We start from the raw sequence: 27923 nt of genomic DNA on the forward strand, positions 1-27923 counted from the left end.
CCTTCCTTCCTTCCTTCCTTCCTTCCTTCCTTCTTTCCTTCCTTCCTTCTTTCCTTCAAATAGTATTTCAGTTTCTACAATGTTCCAGGTACTATGTAGGCATAGAAAATGAAGATATAAGAGACACTATCCTTGTCTTAAGGAAGATAATATTTTAGTTAGAAAAGAAAAAAATAAGCCCACAAATTAGAGTTCTCTGCTTGAAACAAGCTACAATCAGCTGTTTGAGCACATAGGATTGCTGCAGAGGGAATCAAGAGAAGACATCCTAGAGGGGGTGATGATTGAAGTTCGAAAAAAGAATAAAAGTTATCAGGCAACAAAAGGATAATAAAGATAACATGGCTATAGTTGATACCAGTTACAAAGGTACAGTGGGAAGACAGCACATCCCATTCAGGAAAATGAAAAGATTACTGGTGTGACAGTAGTGAAAAGAACAAGCTGCCCATGGAGAAGGTTAAAGAGGAAGAGAGGGTAGGGAACAGTCTAAAAAAACCTGTTATACTAGCAAATCTATCCACCTGTCATCCCGAAGGTGTTAGGGAGTCATTTAAAGATTTTAAGCAGGGGAGAGTTATACTTATATTTGAATTATAGAAGAGCATGTTGACACTGGATGGGTAGGAAATGGTAAGACAGGAGATGAGAGGCAGGGAGAGCAGAGGGAGGGGAGATGGTTTTCAATAATCTGGGTAAGAAAATCAAGATGGTTCAAATGAAGCAACACTGTGCAGGGGCAGGGACTGTTTTAGGGAGTCCTTCAAATGTGCGTTCAGCAAGCTGGAGATATTCGATAGAGCTATTAAAAAAATTTAAAATAGTAAAGCTAGGGAAAATTCGACAAGGGGAGAGAAAATAGTAATAGTAAATGGGGAGAGGAGGATTTTAACAACTACCAAAAATATAATGATAAAAAGAAAAGAGTTGTCAAGAGCATTGAATACAAATGAACACTCTAAAAAATGTCCTTTGGAATTCATTGCTATCCCCTCCAGCCCCCTGATAACCATGAGCGGCTCTTCAAGTTTCAGAGGTCCTGGTCAAGGAGATTTTCTTATTCTCAGGTCATTTTCCATGTTCTATAATCCTCGCTGAATAAAGGATAAGCTTTCTTAAATATCACACTATGATTCCATGCTAAGAAGGGAGCTCATTTATTTCTTCTTGCTCTCAGACTTCCCTATTTTTGTATTTCTCCATCCATTTTGCAGCATGCATCCTTTTGGGTCCACGAATTAGTATCTTCATTGATTCTCTTCCCTCTTCCTTTCTAAAAAGTTATTCAAAATCTTACTGATTCTTTCTGAGGACCCCTTTTCTTCCCCTAGTCTACAGCTGTTATCATATTTCTACCCAGGTGCGTCAAACTTTTTGTGGCACTGAGTAGAAGTTACCCAAATAAAATAGAGCACCCATTTTGATTTCTAATTGCACTGCATCTTGATTGCCACAGCCTCCTGGCTGGTTTCACGTATCTTTAGTCCTGTCCCCTCATTCAGTCCTACACAAAGAGTGTGAGTCATCCCTTGAAAGTTGTTTTGATCATTTCTCTCCTTCTCTGAACCCTGCAGGATCTCTGAGTTTCTGCTTACGTCAAATCAAAACTGATCATGAGTCACTCTTTATCTAACTGTCCTCCACTTTCATCATAGCCTGATTGTTCTCTCTGCTTAATTCAAGCTGCCTGGCTCCGCATTCAGAGTGCGTACACGCTGTCTCTTCTCCAGGGCATTCGCAGAGCCTTCCGCCCACCTGGCATGTTTCCGCTACTCTGTGCTCTGCCAGTCCTCTTGCTACTTGCTTTAGAGCCCGGCACAATCTTTGCCTTCCTCTGAAAGGCTTTTTTTGCTTTGCACATGTTTTTCTCAATCATTCCAGCAAAGCTCTCTTCACTACCTTGCTACACCTTTACATGCTACCACTGAACACTTTTATTCATTCATTATTCACTTATTTATGTATGCGTAGCTGTAAAATACCGGTGATAAAGCTGTGGACATGTAAGCCATGGCCTACTCCACAGAGGCTTACCTTCTAGTGTAGGAGACAGATACTAAAACATTATCGAGAGATAAGTAACTAGAAACAGTAATGATTATTATGAAGTAAAGGGTGCAAAGAGGTTTTAACAGGACACCTGATTTAGTTTAGCAGAGCTGGGAAGGCTTTTCTGAGAAAGTGGCAAAGGATGAATAGGATTTCATCTTGAAGAATTGGCGGACAAAGTTTCCAGACTGGTAAACAGCAGATGCAAAGTTCTTGATGTGGGAACAGGCTTTGAATCGTCAAAGAACTGTGAGAAGTCTGGGTGACTGCGGTACATGTTATATAAGAGCTCCGCTCTTGTGTGTGACTCTCTCAATGGGCTCGTCCTGTTCTCACAGGCTCCATATCACAAACGATTTCAAAGTCCACCTAACATCTTTAGTATCCAGATCAGTGTTTTCCAAACTTCCCCAACAATAATAATCACCTGGGATCCTTGCTGAAATCCAGCTTCCCAGGATCCTTTAAAGTCTTAAACACTCCAGGTGTTTTTATTATCGGGGTTGTTTGGGATTTATCAATTTTTACAATGTTTGGATAATTCTGAAATGATATGAAGAACAGGAAGTGAACAAATGGCAAACCGTAACATAATAAATTTCTTAAATCCCCATATGCTTTATCTTTGTTAAAAGCAAACGTTACTGGCCGCTGTGATTATTAACCTGTCTTTGAATGTCGGTTACATAAATCTTTGCTTACTTCCCCATTTGACCATAGAGTATTGAATTCCAGCCCTGGCTTCCCGTCAGAATACTCCCTCCACCCCAAAACTAGGGCATAACCTGGACATCTGTTGCTTTTAAAAGCTTCCCAGTTGATTGTGATCCTAGCCAGGGCTGTCAACCACAGCTTTTGGATATCTGTGGAAGTAGGCAGTATATTTTCCTTCCTTTGTTGCTTTAGTGTCTACTGTCACTTCTTCAGGTAGTGTAGGTTCAGGAATCTTGTTGAGCACCTGATCCACCCTCACTTCCTGCTGCTGATCACATACTTATAAAATGCATGTGATCGATTATTGACCACCTCTGCACTCTAAATAAAGACTGGCACCAGAAACACAAGTGCATTAACTGTTCTGTCACTGATAGAAGCAATGTGCCATCCAATGGCAGTGATCTGAATACCTAAGCTTCTGATTCTTTACACATCTGTTTGTATGTCCCAACCACTATTTTTAAAAAAGTGAAGGGGTTATTTTAGTTCCTAAACCACAAATGAAAAGAGGTTAATACTTCACGATGAAGCTTTAAAAAAGATAGAATGCATTGGCTATATTTTGTAAACTACACAAAATTAGAATGAGGGAGGAAGAAATACATCATCTGTCAGTTCATGGCTAGTAATGATCCTATTAATTGTAGCAGATTAGGGTGGTAGGACCTAGTACTGGAGTCAATTAACTGTGATCACCAGGAAAATACCAGATCATTAGAAAGAGCTTGGTACTCTTGGGGCAGACAATAGGCACAATTACTAAACATCTAATAGCAGCTGAGTTTCAACAAATGAGCAGAGGACAGCCATGGAAAACTAAGAGGCTGGTGATATTCAGACATCCTTAGGTACAAAAACACAGTTGGTACTGGGAATAACTTGAATCAAATGGAAGCATCTTATCCACTAGGCTGGACAAATGGGAAAATATTACGCTATTTCAGAATGGTTCAGAATAATAGTCAGGTTATAATCGTCAGATAATCCAAAAAATGACTGGCCAGAAAACAGAAATGGTCCATGTTACCATAAATTGAGATCCATTTAGCTATGACCAGATTAGAATCCCAAAATTAAGATTCACATTTTGCCTATTCTATAAATAGCAAGTGTTTATATATTAACAGCATGATGTTGGACTTGAGTATCCTAAATTCCTCTTGCTCAGATTAAAATTATATTTTAAGACTGGAGTGGAGTTTAGAGCATACATTTGATGGTCAAGTATCTTTGACTGTGGAAAAGTAAACACATGTAGGCAAAATTGAGGAGAATAGTTACAAAGAGATAGGCTAAGTGTTTGAAATCTTGTTTGCTATTTTGCAACTATTTTTAACTTCCCATCTATGATTTTCCATTGCCTTCCATTCCAGAAGGTATCACCTTGTCTAGTCAGTAACAGTGATTGCCCATTCCTTTTATATGCCCTGCATTTTCCCACCTCAAGGTGTTTAATCAAGGCATGCTCTGTATCTAGAATGTCCTTCTCATCTTTATAAGTTCAAATTTTAGTTCTCTTTTGAGACTCAGCTCTTACCCTCTCATCTAGAAGTTCTTTCTTTCTTTCTTTCTTTCTTTCTTTCTTTCTTTCTTTCTTTCTTTCTTTCTTTCTTTCTTTCTTTTCTTTCTTTTCTCTTTCTTCCTTCCTTCCTTCCTTCCTTCCTTCCTTCCTTCCTTCCTTCCTTCCTTCCTTCCTTCCTTCCTTCCTTCCTTCCTTCCTTTTTATTTATTTGCCAATTCCCACAGCACTTTTCAGTTATTTTCACACATAATGCATTCCTGAACTTGTTGAAAAACCAAAGGTACTAGAAGTCAAACAGCGGGCTCCAATGTTTCATTCCCATTGTGCTAAAAATATAAATGGCAAAATCTAAATATTAACCTCACCCTTTAGTATGAGGTGGTTTGGCATTATTATCTAAGGATTTACTCTTTTACTTGATAGTCGACCATAGGATCTATTGTCTTAATTTCATGTGACACTTAATTTCATAAGTAACTGAGCTATACTATGAAAATTTTGGCTCACCTGATAATAGCTTTTCTTCAATCTTATTAAATGTGAGATCCACAATTTTTAATTTTAGTTTTTCTACTTTAAAAAAATCTTTACCATGTATTATAAAACAATAAGTAAAAAAGAAATTAAATATCATAACTGCACAAATAGGAACCGCTGTACAAAGATGGGACACTGTTGAATTGGACCAATGACTAGCATATGATAGCTACAAATAATAATTCTTTACCCTTTGTCAGAAAGTCTGAATCCAACTATTATAATATAGGAGTGACAATGTATAACGTACAAAAGAGCAGGTCACACAGAAAATCAAAACCTTCCTCTATTTTTAATACATTGTTTTGATTTTTCATTCAGGACTGATATTCTGTGGTATACCCTGGCACTGTCTGACTGGTTGGTACCCATGTAGTGCTAATTATTATTTGTCACCCCGTATTACATGTGATATCTCCCTTTCTAGGTTGTGAATTTCTAGTATCCATCATAGTATCTAGCACAGTTATTTGTGCTAAACAATCTTACATTCATTGATATAGCACCTAATTATTTTCCAAATACTTTCAGGTACATGATCTCTTCTTAAGCTAACAACAGCCTTGAGGTCAATACAGGGGCCCAGGTATACTAGATGTCTGTGGGAACCCAGGCAGAACACTTATCTTTGCAATCACAAAATGGAGAAAATGAAAGTGTGGAAGTGATGATTTGCTCATATCCATGAATTAATAAGTGGTAAAACTGGGGCATAAGTCCAAATTTTAAAGTTCTTTTGTGTAAGAGGGTTAAATGTATGCATAATTATATAAGTAATTCTTGTGGCCTATTTGTATTGCAATTAGTTAACAACTTTCTCTAATACATTTGGTACCACGTTAAAACTACACCCCCTATAATGCTCAGGGCTCTCAGAGTCCGTCCAGGAGCATAGGGCACCAGCCTAGGTGCCTTCTGTCAGAGTCTTTTCATTCACACTAGAAGAAAGAAGAAAGAATTATGACACAAGTAGAAAAGCAGTTTGTGGAGAAGTAAAGGAAAATCACAGTTTAGGTGTTAGTGTATGCATACATATAAATTCCTAATGGGAGCCAACTAAAGTTGGAATTAGAGAAAAAAAGAGTTGTAAACACAGCGTTTTGTATTGAATGATGGAATATGAGAGTAAACCAAGTGAATCTAGCAGGTAAGAAACCTAACACTTTTTTTGAAGGAGGGTGTCATTAAAGCTTATTGCTGTAAAAAGCGCTAAGAGTGTGTAACAATGGTCATACATAAAGATTTTCTGTCATTCCAGTTCTTTATCTGTGAAAAAGTTTTATCTCCTCTTTGGTTTTCATGGAGTCTTTGAATAGAGAATAATAAGCTCTAACCTCATTGGGTAACTACTAAATGATACCAGGGTCCCAGAACTGTTTGCTTTCCTATCTATGTATGGGAGGGCCCATGAGAACTGATGCAAAATATGTAAGTCTTGATAGGAGACAAAAGCTCTTAGAATTTCTCAAATGTCTCCTCATGAAAATCTGTACCTAAGTAAATACAGATACTCTCTGACAAATTAATATCCTCTAAAACCTGGATCTACTCCAAAATAGATATTTTTAGCCAATATTCTATTCAAAGAGTATTTATTCTGGTTTTCCCTGGTAATACAGTAAATATTTATCAACCTTCTGATTCTGTCTTCATATATTTTGTTTATAGTAATACATAAGTGAAAGATAACTGCATTTATCTAAAACTACAGAGGCTGGTCTTTGATAATTTGGTGGCATCATATGCAAATATTCACTTATTGACATTTCTTCATTAGAGAATTTAGAGCAATAATACATTTTTTATTTTGTCAGTAAAGACAGAGAAATAGGAAATCCTATCATGGGAATGCTCTACATTAGCAAATGAAATTCTGCAATTAGAGCAGTTGAAAAATACTTATAAGACCCTATTTTAGAAGTTCAAAAGGCAAGATTTGGCTACTGAAGATCTAATGGGAATAAATATGACTGAATCTATGAAATTGTTAAGAACACATCCTTCTTAGGAATGATAGAAATCTAGTATAAAGTTAGGTAATAGTAACAACTTGGGAATTTCTGATTGTTTTTTTCCTTGGTAGAGAATACATTCCTCACACATCTGGCATAAGGGAAGCTCCATTTCCAGGTCTTTCTCAATGCTTGTTTTGTTTTGTTTTCTTGATAATCTTTAGTATGAGTTTCTCTCAACTGTTGCTGAGTAAAACTCATTATGTAAGAATATTTGGTTTATGGAACTTAGCTTTCTACCTCATCTTCTCTCTCCTCTCTTGTTGAAGACAAGTTGTAAATAAGGGTTCTCGGGGATTCTTTCCTCATGAAAGACTGAAGAAGCACCACTGGCTCATTTTATAGGAAAGCAAGACCTCCATGGAATAGTAAGCCTATAGATACTTTGGAAATATGCAGCAAATTATAAGAAATTATAAAGAAATTTGACAATCAAAACCACAATGTCCCAATGAGAAAGTACTGTATTTATCATAAAGTACATCAAAATAGAGACATTTCACAGACAGATTTTTTTTTTTTTTGGTTTCCTGATACAAGTCTTGTGCCAAACACCTGTGCTAAAATGTTTAAACACTTCTAGCTGGACTTAAGATGTGATTTAGTTTGAAATAGGACATATGGTAGGTAATCAATAAATGCAAGAGATCTGAACAGCAATATTGATTCAAACATATCAAAATTACAACATACTCATTGATCTAATTGACTTGAAAATACTAATTTGTTCAGTGCAGTGTACATTTTCTTAACATTAAATTTATGGCCTTTGCTGAGTGAGCGAAATTCAGCCTCAAATAAATCATCAGTGTTTACTCCGACAGCAATAGTAAAACAAGGACCACCAACTAGGTAATATTTCTTGCCTATATCTCTGGGCTCTGTATCACTGCAGATTTAAAAAATCAAACATTTGTTCTCTGTATGGCCCAGCTAAAGCAAGTGTGGCACTGTACTATTTATCACCCAAAAATCTGTGTTTAATTTTTGGAATGGCCCTATTTACTTTTCTTGGTATGTGGTTTGCCAAATTAATATTAAAACCACATTTAAGTTACCTTTCACATGTATGAGCATTTAAATAATCAAAATGCCACTGGGAGAGTCAGACAAATGATTTGAAGAACTATGACAAAGGGTCCTGGGGCAGGGTGTATGAGAGGTGGGTGGAGGAAGTGGTTGGGTGGGGATTTAGTTACAGTTTGTCCTAGATTTTTCTAAGTCCTTAGCCATACCCCATATTGGCAGGATATAATAGAATATCAGAGCTGGAAGTAGTCACTGTGTTGATTTTCTTGACACAAGGTCAGCAGAGTATTAGCTTTTGTGTTTTAGTAATAAATTTTCAAATTTCCAGTAATTTCTAAGGACAATAGCACCATGACTTTGCTAGCATTTTCTTTTAGTGTTGACTCATCCTACCTACATCAGGAAATTCTTCCTTAGAAAACCTGAAAAATAAATGTCAAGAATGGTAGATAAAAAGAAAAAAATGTCTTTCTTATATCTGACTAAATTCTCTGCAACTCATATTCACTTTTCCTTATCTAAGTTTCCATAAAGTAGAGATCAGTTGGTCAATGTTTTCTCAAAATAACCCATCCTATTCCAAACAATGGCCAAGAAACCATCAATGATAACCAATAGATTTTTGTTCCTCAATGAATCAGAACTTTTGTTTTTATTTTTTATTCCATGTACCGATTTTTTATTTTTTAGTAGACTTTGTTTATTCATCTTTCTGAACCCTTTCTAATCACAATCTATATTCTTAAATGCTGGAAACAAAATTGAACCCATTTACATCTAGTTTTTAATGTCGATTCTTTACTGCTTGTGATACAACTTAATTACCTATAATTTTTCCTAAGTATAAAAGATTAATGTAATCAGAGTCTGACTTTTAATCACTTCATTTCTAATGCATCCCCAAACTGTCCTACTATCAAGGATAGAATGTGAAAATGTGAAGCCAGGTTCATCTTCTCTTTGTCCCTGCTAAAATATGTCATTTTATTTTGAGACAATTGTCCTTTCTGTAAGTATGGAACATAGAGGAATAATTATCTTGTTTTTAGAAGACAAAAAGGGCTATACAAAAAATGTGCAGAGAGGTTTCACTCCAGAATGACATTTGGTTGAGCTTAGTAATGGACTTAGCAGGAAATATATACTTTATGCTCATTGCTATATAAAAATTGCCTTCCAAATACCATAATTTATTTAAGTTCTGCACCTCTTTTGGGAGAGAAATTGTATTTTATGAAAATATTTTTATTCATTTTTTTCTATTTCTAAAATCTTTGAAAATGTTATCATGATAAATATAATATCTTCATATAAAAATCTGAAAAAATACAGAAATTAATAAGGATAAAAATTAAAATTTTACAAGAGATTGTTGTCTATCTTTTCAGCATTTTTGAACATGTACACATTCATTATTTGTTTAATCACTTATCAAATGTTCACCGTATGCCTATTATAAGCCAGATACTACCATGCCTGGGTATCTACTCTGTTGAATCAAAGTGTTTCTCCCTTAATAGAGTTTGCTATTGGGAAATGCAGACGATCGAAAAGTAAACAAAATATACATTTGCTAATACTACTTTGATAATAATATGAAACAAACAAAAAGGTGCTATGATTGAGAATAACAGTGTTGGGGTGAGACCTACTTAGCTACGGTGGTTAAAGGATAAAGGAGGTGTCTAAAGGGTGGTAACAGTTAAGATGAGGACTGGAGGAAAAGACAAGTCATGAGATCAGCAGGAAAAACTGCATTCCAGGCAATGGAAACAACTTATGACCTGGTTATGTAAAGACATGTGAACATATGCCTTTGATTCCGTTAATTCTGTAATGCCTAGTATAGCTGTTGATTCCTTAGACCTGATCTGAATATGTCACTGATAACTTGCTACCTGCCGACAGATGGCTGACAGTGTTGATGAGGTTTTGATCATTTGATCACTTGAGCTCTTGATCCAGTTTCAGTGGACTCATGTGAAACATGCCAGTTGTCACAAAGGTGAACATCAACAGAATTCATAAAATGCTGTGGAGATGGGTGCAAGATGAAGTCATAACGTTTAAAGTTAAGAGAAGAAATGTTCTGAAGTCACCACAGCTCTTTGATTCAGCTATGTACTATGAATGTTGTCTATATAAAAGTTGCATTTTTCAATAAATTAAAGTTAGTATATAGATTCAGTTGATTCTAATGTGTAAATGGAAATATCTTCTTATTCTTTAATTTGTAGAGGAGGATAAGACGAGTAGAGTAAAATAGGCTTTCTTAAAAAAACAAAAACCGTAATTTGGAGAAATAAGGTAGAGAGAATAGTACAGGTTTTTCCTTGCCTTTTATGTCTGAAGGTACATGGATATCCAGTACGTACCAGCATTCTATATCCTCTTTTAAAATTAGATCAGCATGGAACAAATACTCAGGTTTCGTCCTAGGGAAATACAAGTGATACTCTTTGAATCATTAAGAACCACACCTTTAAATGTAAGACCTACATTCCTTAAGGTGCTAGGAAGTTTTCTAAAGTGACATGACAAGTCAATTGAAAATCAGAATTCCAGATGCTTCACAAGGGGAATGCTGTGTAAAAGCATCCACACTAAATGTTTAAGCTTCAGCTTATGAGGTGGTTTATTCAGCATAAAAATTTTCTGTGGCTCAGAGCAATTGCTGCTTTAGTGCTTCAAATCAAACACACTCTGAGGTTTAGAGATGAAAAAATAAATATTTGCAAACAGTGGTTGAATCGGGTAGACTGTTCATTCTAGTTCTCTTTGAGGATTTTCAAATCTTCTATTTTATTACTATTTCTGAATTTACCAATAAAAAACAGTCACCTTGGCCACCAAGAAGGAACTTTAGAAGGAACTATTATGCAGTTCCATGAATGCTAACAGAAGAGACTTAAAGCCTAAGAGGGTCTTTCAGAGGCCCACATCTTAACACATGGTCCCTTCATAGTTGTCTGTCAGTCATCAGAAATATTATTGCTCCTAATGCCCTATAGAAAGGGTATGTTGAAGAAAAGAGAAATTGCTTACAATGCTTAGTAAAATTCATACTTGATTTAAATATGATATAAGAACGTATTACCTAGGGTGTTTTGAAAGTGTAAAATATGTCTGTATTAAAGTTGTGTAATGTTTTTACGTACGGTAATGTGCTCTTAGAACAGATTAGACCAATACAAAGGCTTTCTGATTTATTTTACACATTTTGAGTTAGATATTCATATGATCTCAAACTTATGTTTACTCTTTTGGAAGGACAATTCATGATGTATTTTGTTTTGACTCTCACTTCTTTTCTGGAGCCTATTACAGGGTAAGATCACCCATAAAGGGAGAATGGGAACAATATGCAAAATTATTTGAGATGGGGAAATTTACCTCACATAGTCTTCGTGAAATAGATGGGTGGGGGAAAACATCAGCCAGTTTAACGGTATTGTGGAACCTAAAATTGTGACTGAAATTATTTTTATGGAACTCTGATTAGGACAAAACTGCCTCATCCAAAATACTTACATTCCCAAATTAAAAATTATCCCTACTATATGACTTATTACCAACGTAACTTTTTATTTTGGTTTTAGGGCTCCAAATTTCTTTCTGTTCATATTATTCAAGGTTTTATTTTTTCACTGTTTGCACAAAAGAATATTGAATGATAATATGAAAAATTCATGTGGATGGAAGCCTAAGAGCATTTTAGCCACAAATTTTTAATTTGTGTGATGTGTGATGTGTTAATAGGCTTTTCAAGCCTCTCTGGAAGGACTGGCTATACTGCTTTGCTCCGTGTATTACTCAAGGTTCTCTAGAGAAAAAAGAAATAATTCTGTATATATATAATTACATATATATATACAGAAATACATATATATATATACACATACATATGTTATATGTATATATGTAACATAATTTATGTATAATTATATTAATAAATAATTAATATTTACATATATCTAAAATGTATACACATGTATGAAGATAATAAAGATAACATATATGTATATTACATATACATGTATATGTGTGTGGATTTATTATAAGGAATTGGCTAATATGGTATAGAGACTGAGAAGTCCAAGATCTGCAGTCAGCAAGCTCTGGAGATTCAGGAGAACTAATATTCCAGTTCAGGTCCAAAGGCCTGAGAAGCAAGAGAGCTAATGGTATAAGTTCTAGTACCACTCCAGATCCCAAGGCAGGAGAAGACAAATGTTCATGCTCAAAGACAGGAAGAGAGGGAGAAAGAATTCTCCCTTACTCAGCCTTTTGTTTTATTCAGGACATTAAGGGACATTGCTGAGGACAATCTGCTTTACTCACTCTATGGATTCAAATGTCAATCCCATCCAGAAACAGTCTCACAGAAACATCCAGAATAATGTTTAACTAAATATCTGTCACTTTGTGGTCCAGTCAAGTTGACATAAAATTCACCATCACACCCCATGACTTTTAAACAGCTTGAGTTTCGGTTAAGCACCAACACTATATATTTATTTTTTTAAATGGTAAAGCTAGGCTGGGGAAAGCTTAAGTCTGGGGACAAAATCAGGATTCCTATATTTAACCCAAAGTCTAAGCCTTTTACATTTAAGGGGAGACAATAAAGTACATGCTCTCCTGGCTAGGAGCAGACAAAATTTTCACCTGACTTTTGTCAACCAAGCCCCAAGCAGGGTGATAGGCAGAGGTAATTTTATGGATGTGGCTCTGAAAGTTATGTCCTGGGCCCTGAATCCCAGCTCATGAGATTGCATAAAGTATTCATTGGGAGGTTTGAGAAGAATCTGTCGATCTATTTTTTAGAAAATACATTCTATGCATTTAGAATAGTTCTGAATTTTATGTTTCCCACCTCTTTCTGTTTTACAAAGAAACTCCGTTGAGGTATAATTTACATACAATAAACTGAACCCATTTTCAGTGTATAATTCAATAAGTTTTGACAAAGGTAACCATGTAACTAACCATCACTACAGCCAAGATACAGATTTCCATCACTCTAGAATCTCTCTCATGAATCTTGGTGGTCAGTATCACTCCATCCTACCCCTGGGTGCCAGGCTTCCAGTGATTTACTTTCTCTGTATAAATTAGTTTGCATTTTCTAGAACTTCATATAAATGGAATGACACACTATTTACTCTTTTATGTGTGACTTCTTTTACTCAGCATGATTTTGAATTTCAATCATATGGCATTTATCTGTAATTTCTTCTTTTCTCTTGCTGAAGAGTATCCAATCATGTAGAGCCCTGCAATTTGTCTCTCCATTGAACTGTGGATGGACATCTGAGTTTTTCCTACTTTTTGGATAATATGAAGAAAGCTACTATGAGTATTCGATAGACATTATACATATGTGTTTCTCTTGGGTAAATACCTAGGAGTTGAATTGCTGGATCATAAGGTAAGTTTATTTTTAACTTTATCAGAAACTCTCAAATTGTTTTCCAAAGTAGCTATACCATTTTGCATTCCTAAGAAAAGTGTATGAGAGTTCCTGTTTTTCCAAATCCATGGAAACATTTGGTATTGCAGATCTTTTTTAATTTAGTTATTCTTGCGGGCGTGTAGTGGTATTTAACTGTATTTTAATTTGTATTTTCCTGGTGAAACACTTTTTCATGTGCTAATGAAGTCCAATGTATTAAATATTTTATAGTTCCTGCTTTCTTTGTCCTATCTATGAAGTCTTTGCCTGAACTTTATTCTTTGCCACTTTGATATAGTAAGGTTTCAGTTTTCCGTGGAGAACACCTTTGGGAGAAAAAAGGTCACAAACACAATTCTTACCTGTTGCAGTAGCAGTTTCATAAGAGTAAACTCTTTTGTCTGCTTTTAGATGCTTCTAAATGCCTTTAAAGAGTTTCAATTTTGTCCAGTTTTTGTAAATATGAAAGATATGGCATTATGATTGAGTTGGTACACAGATAAATAAGCTAGTCATTGGAGAATTATTTTTTTAGTGTGTTAACAACAGAAGAAACAGGAATCATTCTTTATAATGAGTAGCAATTAGAACGAGGTACTTTAGAGAGGAAGCTGGAAATTTTCTTCTTTCAGTTAATATCTTATTTATTGGGTCAATATCCAAAAGAGAGAAATAGAGTTGTCATTAAATTCATAGTTTTAGAAATTATGAGAATTATGTTTGCTTTCTTCCCTCTTCATTATAATGCTTTCCCTACACACACACACACACACACACACACACACACACACACACACACACACACACTCTATCCTGGTTCTCCTGTTGTAAGATCACATTATAATGTTTTAGGTTTATAGTAATTCATATGAAATTATGATAGTGCTTAAAAATACCTGTATATTTAGTATAATTTATTGGTTTAGTTTGTTTAGTGTCTGAATAAAAATAGCATTTTTATCTCCAAGAGAGAAACTTTTTAAAAAAATAGGAAGAAAAGCTGTGCCATCTCACACCTGTGGGCACCAGCCCCTGCCATCCACTTTAAAATGACCTTCCTCCCACTCCCACTTACACGGTCCTGGTTCTCAACAGTCCCAGGAGCCAATGACCTCTATATAAGCTCTGAGAAGAATTTACACCACACAAATAGTAGAGAAACATCCTTCTAGAGATTAAATTAGTGATTTTCTTTTTTTTCATTAAATTATCAGCTTTCTCAGAAACAAAAATAAAAAAGCAAATTTGTCTTGTTCTGGGAAGTTTCAGAGAAGTGGTATTCTTTCAGTATACAAGAACAAGGTAACAAGATACCATTTCTACTATTCCGAGAATAAAGAATATCTTTAAAAGAACTTTATAAGTAATTCTTTGAACAACTGAGATTACCCAGTGATTTAATAACCTGGAGAATGTGTGTAAAAGGGCAGAGCAGGTCAGGGTGAAGTACAAGGAATGCCAGCATTTACGTTCCGGGTATAGGAGCCACTCTTATGGCCCTAAGCAGGAGAACCCCTCAATTTGGACTACAGCGTCCCCCGACAAGAATAACACTCAGGCTTTTCTTTCACGTCAGTTTTCTCTGTTGGAAATGTGCCTCCCTCACAGTTCAACACTATCTTCTGTGTCTGACTTTTTTCCTTGTTGTTTATAATACACATCTGATATTCTAGAAGAGGTATACATGCGTTGCTAACTTTACTTCAACTTAATGTTCATGATATTACCTACAAGAATTTTGACTAAATAGTGATATAATAAGACATGAATATTTTAATGACGTTTAAATAGAACAAATAAACAGGACTTTTGGAATACATACCTCTTTCTCCTATATTAAAAGAAACATTATAAAAGCTAACATGTAATTTTGCATTTAAAGTATCAAATGTTGTGTGAACATCTCTACATCTTGTTAGACAGAAAGCAAATAACTATTTTATTGACATCAGTAAAAACAATAGCTCAAACCTTAAGTCCTCTCCACATCTGTATAGCAGAGAATAGTTTTTTTTTTAATGCTAATAATGTTAATAAAATGTTCAACATATTTGATTATATTACTTAGCATTCTAAGCCATTATTGAGATATTATATACAAACATTAGTTAACTAAACCCTCAGAATAATCCTAAGAGGTAACTATTACTTGTCTAGAAATAAGTTTCATCTCACATTTCTTTGTGAATCGAATTGTTCTTTTTTAACCTAATTTTATGATTATTTTTGTAGCATTATAAACACCTTTGTATGTAGTACATGTGTATATTTTAAAGGTGCTTTATCATACATAAACGTAGTCATAAATCGCAGCTGGATTTGCTGTTACATATATAAAACAAGTATAAAATAAATGAAATTTTAGTTTTTTTCCTTGAAAAATCCCAAACACTAATACTGCCATATACATAGATTTGTCCGTAAAGTTGCAAATAAACTTTTCATTAAATAATATGTTAAATGCTTTGGAAGATCATTGTTATCATACATAAACAGCTTAACAGAACTAAGCAAATATATTTTCTGTAAAACTTGATCTAAGAGCCAGGAAAATAGGTGAATATTTGATCTGATTGGATTGAAGAAGGCCCAAACCATCACATATTCTCAATATTTTAACTATGGCCTAAAAATGTGTCATCATGTCAATCTTGGTGGCATATCTTTTGAAAGCTTCTGTTATCTGTGAACTTCTTAAAGAACATTGCTTGGTATTATTTCATATCTCGACATTTATACTTGTCAGATTTGGAAGTTGTTTATAAGCAAAGGACTGATCCTTAAGATCATTGGTCACATAATTTGTTCATTTTACAAACATTAATTGAATACCTGGTATATTCTGCACACATTCCTTAATGAGTTCATAACCTTATGAGTAAAAACTTGCAGTATGAGGGAACAAAACTATAAAATCAGTAAAGAAAAGTCACATTTTATGTGGGGTTAGAATATAAAGCGAATCCTTAAGACAAAAAAAATTTGTGTTGTCAAAATTATCCTTGAAACTCCCTAAAGATGGTGTCAGGTTGGAGACTTACATACTATTTTTCAATGAATTTAAACCAGCCTGCTTTTCTTCAAGCATTTAGAAAACATTGTTGGTTTTCAGTTGGGTGTCAAATGAAGTTGTTCACTTTCATCAGTTACTGGGTTTTATGATATACGTTTACGTTATAGAAGTTACGTTACATTCAGCAATGCAGGATACCCACCCTGTGAGGGACACATAGGAGCTGAAATCTACCAAGTAGAGCAGATTCAAATCTTCCATGTCATTGTCGCTGAGGTGCTTATACCCAAGTAATCTGGATTAAAAGGTGGTTGGTTGAGCTGAGCTATTTAAATTTTCTCTCCCTTTGTCTCTTTCTGTCTATCTCTGTCTCTCTCTCGGTATCTCTCTGTATCTCTCTGTGTCCCTCTTTCTGTCTCTCTTTGTCTCTCTCTGTCTCTGTCTCTCTGTCTCTGTCTGTCTCTGTCTCTCAATTGCAAGCATATAACTGAACTTGGGCAGTTTAGTGAAACAGAATAATGCAACCCCCAGTGAAAACCCATAGAATATCTAGGAAGATTCCAAAGCAGAGATGATAGTGATAGTTGATCTGCATTTTGAAAACTAAGTAGGAATTTAGTAGATTGCTAACATGGAAATTCCAGGGAGCAAACATCATGAGCAAAATCATGAAAGAGTGGGAGTTTCTTGTGCATTAATGAAACTAGTGTCTCTCTTTCTTTGTAGTTCTCTATGGCAAGAGGGTGAAGCTAGAAAGACACAAAGAAGCTATTTCCTGAGGAAGTTTCTTTTTTGGAGAAAGCAGAGAAATCATTTTAGCAGTGATATGAAGTATGATTTGGTGGGAAGACAAGAACAAAAGTAGAGACTATGGGACAACAGGACGTTAGGCAGTGACAGTTGAGAGAACCAAGCTCCAGAGAAACTTATTCCAGGAAACTTTCTAGTTCCAGAATAAAGGCCAGGCCTCCACTTGGTCTTCTTAAAAGTTCACTGAACTCTGCTTCTTTCATTCTTTTTCCTTTATGTCAGCACCAGTTCTACCTAATAAAATTTCAGGTTTATTTATTTTTCAAACTATATATTATTTATTATTATGATAACTTTTATAATTACTTTTTATTTAAAAAATGTTTTTGTCAATGATATATCAACTCTCACTCCAAAAACTATTATCATGACTCTATCTTCACAAGCATACTGTTATAAACAAAAAGTGCAATTTCAGTTTAGGCACATTAGCACCAAAAACCCCAAGTTTTAAATGATATGTACGTTTTCATTTTTGCCATTTTACCAACTCTGTGTATTATTATGCCAATCTGGTAGGAAAAAGATTCCTTTTTAGTCTAACTTTCATTCTTTTATTATGATAATGTTTATTATTTTTCCGTGTGGAACACCTTTGGCTGTCTGCTTTCACAACAACATATTCATGCTTTTAGCCATTTTTATTGGAGTGTTTACCCTTTTGTTTGTTTGTTTTACTGAGTTTTAACAATGCTTTATGCAAAATAAATCACTATCTTTATTTCAATTATTTTGTTAAACTTATCGTTTGCCTTTAAATTTTCTTTATGTTGTTTTAAGACATATGGCGTTGTAGTTTTTACGTAGATATTTTTTTCCTTTTTATTTATGTGTGTGTGTGTGTCAGTATGTATTATACCTTTTCCCAGAAGAAGATCATATAACTCTTGAAAAACAGTTATTGTTTCTTTTATTTTTCCATATTTTACATTAAATGCTTTAATCTCTTTGGAATTGATTTTAGCCTATGGAGTGAGGTAGAAATGCAACTTTTCTTTTCACTGGTTGCAATAGATAAAGAGACACATTGTTAGTGTCCCCCTTCAAGAGTAGACTTGCTGCTCAGCCGTGCGGGGCATGTTTAACTGCCAGCCTCTAGCTGTTAGCTTCTTCAGTGTCCACCTCAGCTTTCAAGCAAAGGTCACTCTCTTCTTGGGCTGGCCCCTGGCCATTGACCAAGCAAGGCAGCTGAAGAGTTGGCTTTTTCCACTGAATGAGGGACTCCTCTATTGAGCAGTCTATGCTCCATCACTCTCCTTTGGACTGTCAGAGACTTCAGTCAGGTGTGCTCCTTAGTCTGAGAGCTCCCCCCGCCCAATCCTGCTGTCTCTCTTTTTCCTTTCCAAGTGTTACCCCTCAATAAACTTTTGCACTTATAAATCCATTTTAGTGTTTGCTTCCCAGAGGATCCAACCAATACCATGGCTTATCAACAAACTATTTCTACATCCCTAAGTAAAAGTACCTCCTAACAAGTCAGGAGTCAGGTCCCCTCCTGGATTTTTTATTCCATGGCACTGATCTGTTGATATTTTCTTTTGCCAGTTACACAGTTTAAATTACTAATTAACTAATTACCTAATTAATGTAAGCTATAAGCACAGATGCTCCTCAACTTTATGTCCCGATAAGCCCACCATAAGTTGAAAATATAATAAGCCAAAAATGCATTTCATACACCTAACCTACCGAACATCATAGTTTAGCCTAGCCTACTTTAAATGTGCTCACAACACTGCCCAACATCACGAGAGAGTATCATATTGAATATTGTGATATGATAAAAATTCAAAAGTTTCTAATGTATGTATATCACTTTCCCACCATCATAAAGTCAAATAATTGTAAGTCAAATCATTGTTTAGACATCATTTGTGTGTATATATATACACACATATATAGTATATATACATATACACAGTAGATATGTATATGTGTAGAGAGAGAGAGAGCAACTCAGTCCTCGGCAAGTTCTTTATGAATATTTCACCTCAGTAAAATCCACATATCCTGCATATTTATTATTGACTTTATTCCAATGTCTTTTGTAATGATTATGGCTATGAAATTTTTTTAATGATTTGTTACTAGCATAAGAAAACCTATTGATTATGAATATTGACTTTTTAAATTATCCACATTGCTGAACTTTCCAAAGAATTCTAATAGTTTTTGCTTGATTTTCTTAGGTTTTTTCATACAACAAAAGTATTATCTGCAAATATTATAAGTTAAGGAAATTAATGAGGAGAAGGCGCCATCCTTTCTGCAACCTCTCAGGAACAGGGTGACTGCAGGCGACAGCAAAGCAATGCCCATGCAGAGGTGAGTGGTCATGGTGATTGGACTCTAGACAATGCGGGTCAGTGCACCTATATCCATATTGAGCAGAGTATGGTAATGGGGGGAATTGGGTCAGGAAGGACGGCATAGGTGGCTTTAAAGCAGTGGAAAGCTGACATTAAGCACAGTTTGGGAGATACAAGTGAGAGACATCTGAGGCAGAAAGAAGGCAGAAGCATGGACAAAAATGATGTTGTTGTTGTTTTATTATTATTATTAAGAATAAACTCTTTTTGAAGATATATATATTTCTTTGCCACCTTCCTCACTAGAAGGTAAGTTCCACAAGTGTGTTCTGTTTAGTGATAAATCACCACCATAGAATGGTACTACAGTCCATTGTATTTTTGGAATAAACCAATGTAGGGGCACGTGATTAACCTGAGCCAGGGGATGTTGGAGTTGCTCTATTATCCTAAGAGGCCATTTTGTTTAGTAAGAAAGCTATTTAATATTATCAAATATCATCTTGTAATTTTGCGCGAGATCTGTTCTTTTTTCTCTTTTGGCCTCTTTTTATGATAAATTGTGTTATATTCTCAAATATTACATCAACCATGCATTTCAAGAAGAAACCGTGCTTGGTCACACTATATTAATTTTTAAAATACTATTTTGAGTATATAATTTAGCAGTATTGCATTTTATTTAGGACTGTCTCATCTGTATTCATAAGTATATTGGTTGCTAATTTAAATATTATTCTGTCTTTATCAATATCAGGGTTATTATAGCTTCGGAAATGTATTGTAAAACACAATCTTATTTAGTGCTTTTAAAATAGGTTTTTAAAAAATCGCACTTTTATCAAAGTAATAAAGTGTACATACACAAATGTCATTTGTAAGGAAGGGCTTTTACTAAAATTCACCTTTCTCTTTTTCCATTCCTCTTTTCTTTGAGTCTTGTTTCCTGGAGGCAAACCCTTTTGTCCATTTCTGTTTCAGAGTTTCTCAAAATTTCTTCCATATTCCTGAATAATACTCCTTTATTTATTGACTGAGAAATTATCTATTGACTTGTTGAGGACTTTGCCTGGTGTATGATCTTCCATCTTCCTGTACCTTCTCTTTCCAGTATGTTGTGGCATTTGTCTTATTCTGGAGAACATGCATCTTTAAACCATGGACCTCTTGTCTCTTGTCCTGTTAGCCATAGACAGCATCTCAGGGCCTCTACCCTTATACCAAGGATATTGGCACGCATCCTGCATTTCCTCGTCTCTTCTCTCTACATCCTAGTCTCTGTATTTTCATTAATTTTATTTTTATTTTTGTTCAAGTTATACATGCACAAAGTTTAGAGTAAATTAGTTTAAAATGCTTTTTATGAAAACTAACAGTTTACTGTTTTCTCCTTAATTTCCCCTTTTGGAAGCCATTGCTTTTGATTCTCTCTTGGCTCTCTTGGCTGATTCTTCAGTTTCCATCAAAAACCTCTAAATAACTTCACTCTTTGCTGTTTTATAATTTTTTCACTTTTACTTTACACAAAGGATAAAAAAGATTGAGGTCCTATTCATCCCCTTGCTCTTACTCCATAAAATATGCCCCCCCGATCTTCTCAATATTGTGAGATGAATGCTCATTTAACTCTATTTTTCTATGTAAACACTTACCACATCAGAACCATATAGAAAATTAAGATTACTTACTCTTTCTCAAACACTATTTTTCTGTGGTTATTAATGATGCCAAGTTTCTTTGTTTACTTAATTTTCTATGTACTTACTAATTAAAACCCAAATTACCCATGTTTTCTAAATTCTCTTTCAATAGATTCAGATGTACAAAGCATTCCATGGGTTTCAACTCCTTGAAGGAAATCTTTTCCTGAAATTTCCGACCTCCTCCCTCTCTATTCTCTCTATATCTTATTTCCTCTGCCTCTCTCCTGTAATGTAGCTCCAGTTTCTTGTATCCCACGCCTTTATTTTTTTTTAGTTTACTTTTAATTTTGGGGGACCACATATTCTGGTTCCTTCCTGAGAAACTTGCATGGAAAACAATTTTTAAAAAAAATTAACTTTTTATTTGTAACAGCAACAACAACAACAACAACAACAACAACAACAAAATCCAAAGTTACAGAATAGTTACAAGAACAGCATTTGTAGAAAGAACATTTATATACCTTCTACCCAGATTCACCTATTGTTACCATTACTTCTTTCGCTTTTGTTATTTATTCTGTGTGTGTGAAGGTCCATGACAGCAGGGTCCTGGGGACCACTGCATGCCCAATACCTAGACTGGTGTCTGACAGCTACATATAGTAGGAGCTCAGTAAGTTGTTCTATGAATAAATGAATATCTACTGTAGCTGTATTATATTGTATTATGATTATTTGCTTATCTTTTTTTATCCTGTTTGATAAACGTTTATTTTTTTTCCTGTTCTCCAAACTGCTGTTCTGGCCTCTTTAGTAATTTTTCAGTTTGTGTCTCTTGGTCTTTCTCTTTCATGTTGTTGACTTTCCTCAAATATCTGATGATTGTGGATTATCCATTCATATTTTAGGAATAAAGCGACAGAGAGGCTGACTGAGGCCTAATGTATCTGGATAAGTTGTCAGCTTGGGCAGGAAGGGCTTGTTTCACTAACTTGGATGATCGCCAAGTGCTAGAACAAAGAGGCCTTTAGGGCAAAAATATCTGTCCTACCTGCCCTATTTCTCCCCAGAGAGTTGTGCTAGCATATTCTCTTCCTCCTTCCTTTCCATTCTCCCTCCCTCTCTCTCCGCCTCTCTCTCTTTTTCTCTTTTTCTCCTCTCATTCTTTCTTTCAGAAACTTTAGTTATAGTAATTCTTGATTCCCAACTCTTCTGTGTGTACAGGTGATGGGAATGGAGGAAAGCTGTAGGGGAATCAATTTGTACATATGTTTTATATTTCAATTAATCTGGCTATAAATAACTCACTTGTGCCTACCGCCCTTTGCCCTGCCAACCGTGACTTGTATCCTCTCTGTTCTTCTAGGCAGGTCAGCCTCTTCCCTTGAACCAGCTGCCTCAGGCCAGTTTTACTGAGCTTTGTCTCACTAGTTAATACATAATCACCTTTATTCTTCTAGAAATGCATTGAAATTTCTCATCTGCTTTTAGCTTTCTTACATTTAATGTGTAGTTTTAGGTATATGCCTTCTTCATTCCTTTATTACCATTTAATGTAGAACCTGGATAAAGAATATATATATTATTTACATGTAATATATAAACACATATTACATATAAATATGTAAATATATTATATACTATATATAGATATATATATATATACATATACAGTCCCATGTTGGCTTAGAAATGCAACAATCATAGCCTGAAAATGATTTATTCTTTAAAATTTGAAGGAAGTTTAGAATATGTAAAAGTTGATTCTTCACCCATCCTTAAAACCCATCCAGGACTGTGATAATATTTTGAGGAATTTACTGACAATATTTAAAATTTCTTGATCTTCTCATTTTTTACCTTTTCTTGAGCCAAATTTGGTGATTTATATTTTATTAGAGAGTTCATCAATCTTTGATATTTTTAAGATGAAAGCTAAACATAATATCTTTTTAAACTTTATGAATATCTTTATATCTGCAATCATATCATCTTTCACATTCTTAATAATGGATTATCTATGGTTTCTATTTCTGTATTTATTTTTGCTAATTAAGAATTTTTATTTATCAATTACACCACTTTTGCATTTTTAAAATTTAACTTCCTGTATCTCAGTTTCTCATCTGTGTAGTATCTATTTCATTGAATGGTAGGGAAGATTAAGTGAAATCCTACATACAAAGAAACTGGAAGAGTAAATTCAAATATTAGCTGCTATTTATTTCTCTTGCTTATCCTGTCCTGTGTTTATTTTCTTGTTCTAGTCCTAATTTATTGAGTTGGATATTTAGCTAATTTATTTTTATTCCTTCTTGTTTAACCAGGAAAATAGTGAAAGTTAGTATTTCTTTTCTGAGATTAATTTTGACTGCATCTCAACATTTTTATGTGAAACATTTCTCATTATTGTTATTTTCTAAATATTCTCTGATTATAGGTTTTAGCTCTTTCTGTTTTAGGAAATGACTTCATTTAATCATAAAATCCATTGACCAAACCACAAAGAGCATCTTTCCTTAGGCATAGCTAGGCTTGCCTGAGAATTTCCTCACTCGACTGATTCTGATTTATAACAGTGATAGGAATTCCTCTCAGGGCTTTCTGACCTTTGCTTCTTAAAAATAAGAAACTTAATTGGGCTTCTCCTCTCCTGTCTGCTGTTTGCTTGTGAGGCTGTATTACCTTCTTAAGACAGTGAGTTGCGAGTTACTTCTAAACATCTTCGTTCTACCTGGTTTTACTTGCACTGTCTAAAGCAGATATTTCTTGAATTTTGTGGCCTATTGGTGGCACCTGTCCTATAGATGTCTCAGATTTCTACCAGTGGTGTTCATTATAATTTTCAGTGCCATTGGAGTGTTTTAAGTTATAATTATTACTATGTTTTTACCATTTTGATTATTTCTGTTTGTTATAGCCAAAGAGAATTGAATTTTGTGCTCATCTGTCATATTTTTCAAGAGTCTAAATAGAGATTTAAAAAACCAATTAACTCATCTTTGTTTGTTTTGTATGCATTTCAAGCCTATTTGGCAAGTTTTGACCACAAGTCAGTATTATTTGTTTTTACATAATTCTTATGAAAATGTGAGATATTTTGCTATGTGAATTCTACAAAAAGGAAAGTTTAGTTTGATAAAGAATATATCGAATTGCATTTACATATTTTAAAAATATATATTTAGTCTGTATTCCCTCTTTTATACTTTTAAGTATGCTATAAAGAATTCATAATTTCTTTAAAACAACGTTTTGGATTATTTTTAAAGTTTGCTTAAAAATTAACTAAATTTTAAATTTTATTTTGCCAAGTGAATTATATGCTAACTTTCTATAGTTTTAGATTGTGTTCACACTGGGCAGAATCAATAGCTAGAAAAAATATACTGTCCTATAGATGTCTCAGATTTCTACCAGTGGTGTTCATTATAAATCAGCTATACTCTGGTTTTTGTGTTTGTAGAAACTATTTGCAGAGGCAAGTTAGAAACTATCTAGTAATCAAACCCCTGCAATTAACTTACAACCCAAACAAAACCTTGTGCATGAAAAAGCTTTAAAGAAAAAAAAAAAACCCTACAAATAATTTTGGATCTTGTCCTTAAGTACCTGGAAACTAGAAGTCTGAAGATTTATCCCTTTCTGCAAAAGGCTTGCAAGATCTCTTTGCAGAATTCCTTGGTTTCTCTGTGTATGTATTTTTCTTAATGTGGCCTTAATGATAAGCAACACACTTCTGTATGAGTTTTCACATTTCCATTGTAAAAGTTCTTCTTGTATGTTTATCCCTTCTCTCTGATTACCTATTGCTTCATCATCTTACCTCTTTGAAAAAACAGACTGTGTATGTTTGTGTGAATATCTCAAATCATATTGTTCAATTAAAAAAAAAAAAGATCTGACTCCCCTAACACTAGCAAAAGACCAATCAAAACCACTTAGAATAGTTTAAACTCAGAGGTGCATAACCATGAGGCTTGCTTGAATAAAGCACACATATACTCCTATGTTGTTTTTAGTAATTACTGTATCAGAATCTCTGGGATGCGGTTCAGAGACCTGTAATTTTCAAAGGCCTAGATGACTTTGTAACAGGTAATCTATAGATCTTAAGTATGAATAACTGACTGGAAAGGGAGAGGGAGAGAGAGCTAGTCCATTGAAACAGAAACAAAAAGGTTTTGTTACTATAACTGCATAGTGAGTGAATTTGGAAGCCAATTTCAAAAGAGAAGCAAATTGATTTATTTAATTTCTCTCTGCCCAAGAAAATTAGTATTAATATCTATCTAAATTTAAAAAAAAATTGTTTGACTAAATTCTAGAAAGAATTTATCATGGGGATTCTTATAAAAAGGACAATAAATAGAGAGTTAAGTGTTCAAGGTTTTAATTTCACCTCTATAAAAGCTGAAGGTGTAACAATAATTTTAAACTTTAGAAGGCGAGTCTGTAAAGAACTAAAATAATCTAGGAACATTGTTTTCTCATCTTATAACTTAGAGAGGTAAGCTGGAGAAATGAATATCTAACTATCTTTTAAAACATCTCTTTCAAACACTAATGTTTCAACTGGGTTTTAGGCAAAGACAAAATAACAGACTATGTATGAACTCTCTTCCCAGGGCCAAGCATACAAAATTCTTGTTGCAAACAAAAGAATGTGTCCAGATCTTACACCCCAGACTATGTATGAACTCTCTTCCCAGGGCCAAGCATACCAAAATTCTTGTTGCGAACAAAAGAATGTGTCTAGATCTTACACCCCAGCAATATGGATGGCAAAGTTGACGTCATGAACGTTAGAAGATGAACTTTGGGTCTACATAGGAGGAAAACCTGCAGATAGAGCCCAGCCTTGACTTTCACCAGTATCCATTTTGTAACTCTATATATCCTGATTCTCATTTTCCTACATTGAATTATTTCTGGAAAGAAATGTGCCCCAGGGGTCTAATGTTCTGCCAGGATGTGGAGGTGGGGCCAAATGCAGCTTTTCTCCTTGACTTCAATCTGTCAAGGTGTTCAGTACTCAGAGTTGCTCCAGGACTAGGAGAACTGGAAGGTCTCGGTGTTCCTTATTAGGAATTTCTCAGATCCTTGAGAGCCTGAGGCACACACCCAACTCATTTTGAAATAAAGCTAAACTTGAATTTTGACCATCAACTTCATTTTTTTTATTGTTTATTTTCTATGTGGCCTTCTATCTCAAGCTTCATATAATCAGAAAGCAATAGAACTTTCATATTAAGAAGGAAATAAAATATGATCTTGAATTTGATAAAGAAAATAAGCAGTTTGCCTGGATCCTTCTATAATTTGTTCAATGAATTAATTCTCTCCATAACAGGTAGGCCCAATGCTGGTGATGACAGATTGTCTAGCTGCAAATAAACATCAAAATGCAAAGGAAGATATTGATTGTATTTATTGTGCTGATCATTTATGACATATGCGAATGTCAAATCAATACATTGTACATCTGAAACTAATATAATGTTACATCAATTCTACCTCAATAAAAAAATGTAATGCAAAGGGAGAATGGTATTACACCTAAAGAGTTAAAGTACCAACAGGCTATCTTTTCTTTATGTTATATATTTAAAATTATGTATATTTTTAAGGCCTCAGAAAATGTTCAGTTAATATGTAGAAAGTTTATATGTTAGGCTCAAGGCTTTTTGTGTCACCCACTAACTGGGAGGGGGCAACAATTTGCTGTTATAAGGAAGAAGCCATTGTCAACTAAAATTGCTTCTCAAAATTGAAAAAAGGTTTAGTTTGCTTTATTTTCAGGTTATAGTTACCATTAAAACAGAGAATGTATAAGGAAACATTTTCTTATATTTTCCTAATACATAGACCATCCTTTTGGAACTTAGTAAGTTTAAAGTCTTCATGCAACTTTGATTTTCCCTATTTTTGTTTATTGACTCCTCAAATACTTGTTAAAGTACAGATTCCTACACACGGTCCCTAGGAGATTATCTTTCTTACATTTAAAAACCATGTACCTGTTTTTAAAGTCACCCAGGAGAAATATGTTTCATTTACTCTTTCTTTGAAGTTTCTTAAAACTGGATGAAAATCCCAGAGAGGTAATTTTAGAAACGCTGTAGATAACACCCTTGTGTCTGGCCATGCATATCCTATAAAAGGATAAATGAGTCATGCAAATACATTCCATTAGTGACCTTGTTATAAATTCCAGTTTTACCACATTCACAAGAAAGTCCTAATTTTAAAATACCTTAAGATGGATGCTACCCTCAAAAATGCACCCGGAAGTCACACACGAGACTAATAATCTGATACATACAGGGTTTATTTGGTTCAATCAAGGGTTTTCTAGGTCTGTTTTCAAAGTGTATCAAGTGTAAAGAAAAAAAAAAAGGAAATTCCTTCAGCAGCCAAAACCCTTTTGCAGCAGTGCTCACTTTCTCAACAAAGTTATCTGCCAAGTTCAAGTTGCTGGATTTTGACTATCAGCAACATTGACACTCATTGCCTACTTCAAAAGCTATGTCCAGGTACTTTTTTTCCCCCTCGCCTTTAGAAGAAGGTGCTATTACTAAATCCTAAAAACTCCTTCACAAGAGGTTAAATCTGATTTTTATATCAGTTGGAGTTCAGATATAAATCTGTTGAATCAGCTGGTAGTATGACTTGGTTCTTAGCCTAGTTCTGAAACCTGCTGATTTGACACTATTCAAAACTGCTGTAGGGGTTTGTAGCCACTGCACTGAGGTACATAGGCTCTGACAAAACACAATCCCAAGCTCTTTGTCTTGTTTTTCTGTGAGAAGTGAGACAGAATA

At 34.5% G+C, this 27923-nt stretch overlaps 1 long non-coding RNA gene across 1 annotated transcript in view; it reads left to right on the forward strand.

Moving 5' to 3' along the window:
* The window catches only part of LOC120594843 (uncharacterized), an 86866-nt gene extending 59790 nt beyond the window's left edge, over positions 1 to 27076 (forward strand). Inside the window, exons 2-3 of the long non-coding RNA XR_005650720.1 lie at positions 19334 to 19469; positions 25812 to 27076. This is a non-coding gene — a long non-coding RNA (uncharacterized LOC120594843). The remainder of the gene's footprint in view (positions 1 to 19333; positions 19470 to 25811) is intronic.
* Positions 27077 to 27923: the final 847 nt, after the last annotated feature.

This window comes from Pteropus medius, unplaced genomic scaffold (assembly GCF_902729225.1).
Source record: "Pteropus medius unplaced genomic scaffold, Ma_sr-lr_union100, whole genome shotgun sequence".
NCBI lineage: Eukaryota > Metazoa > Chordata > Mammalia > Chiroptera > Pteropodidae > Pteropus > Pteropus medius.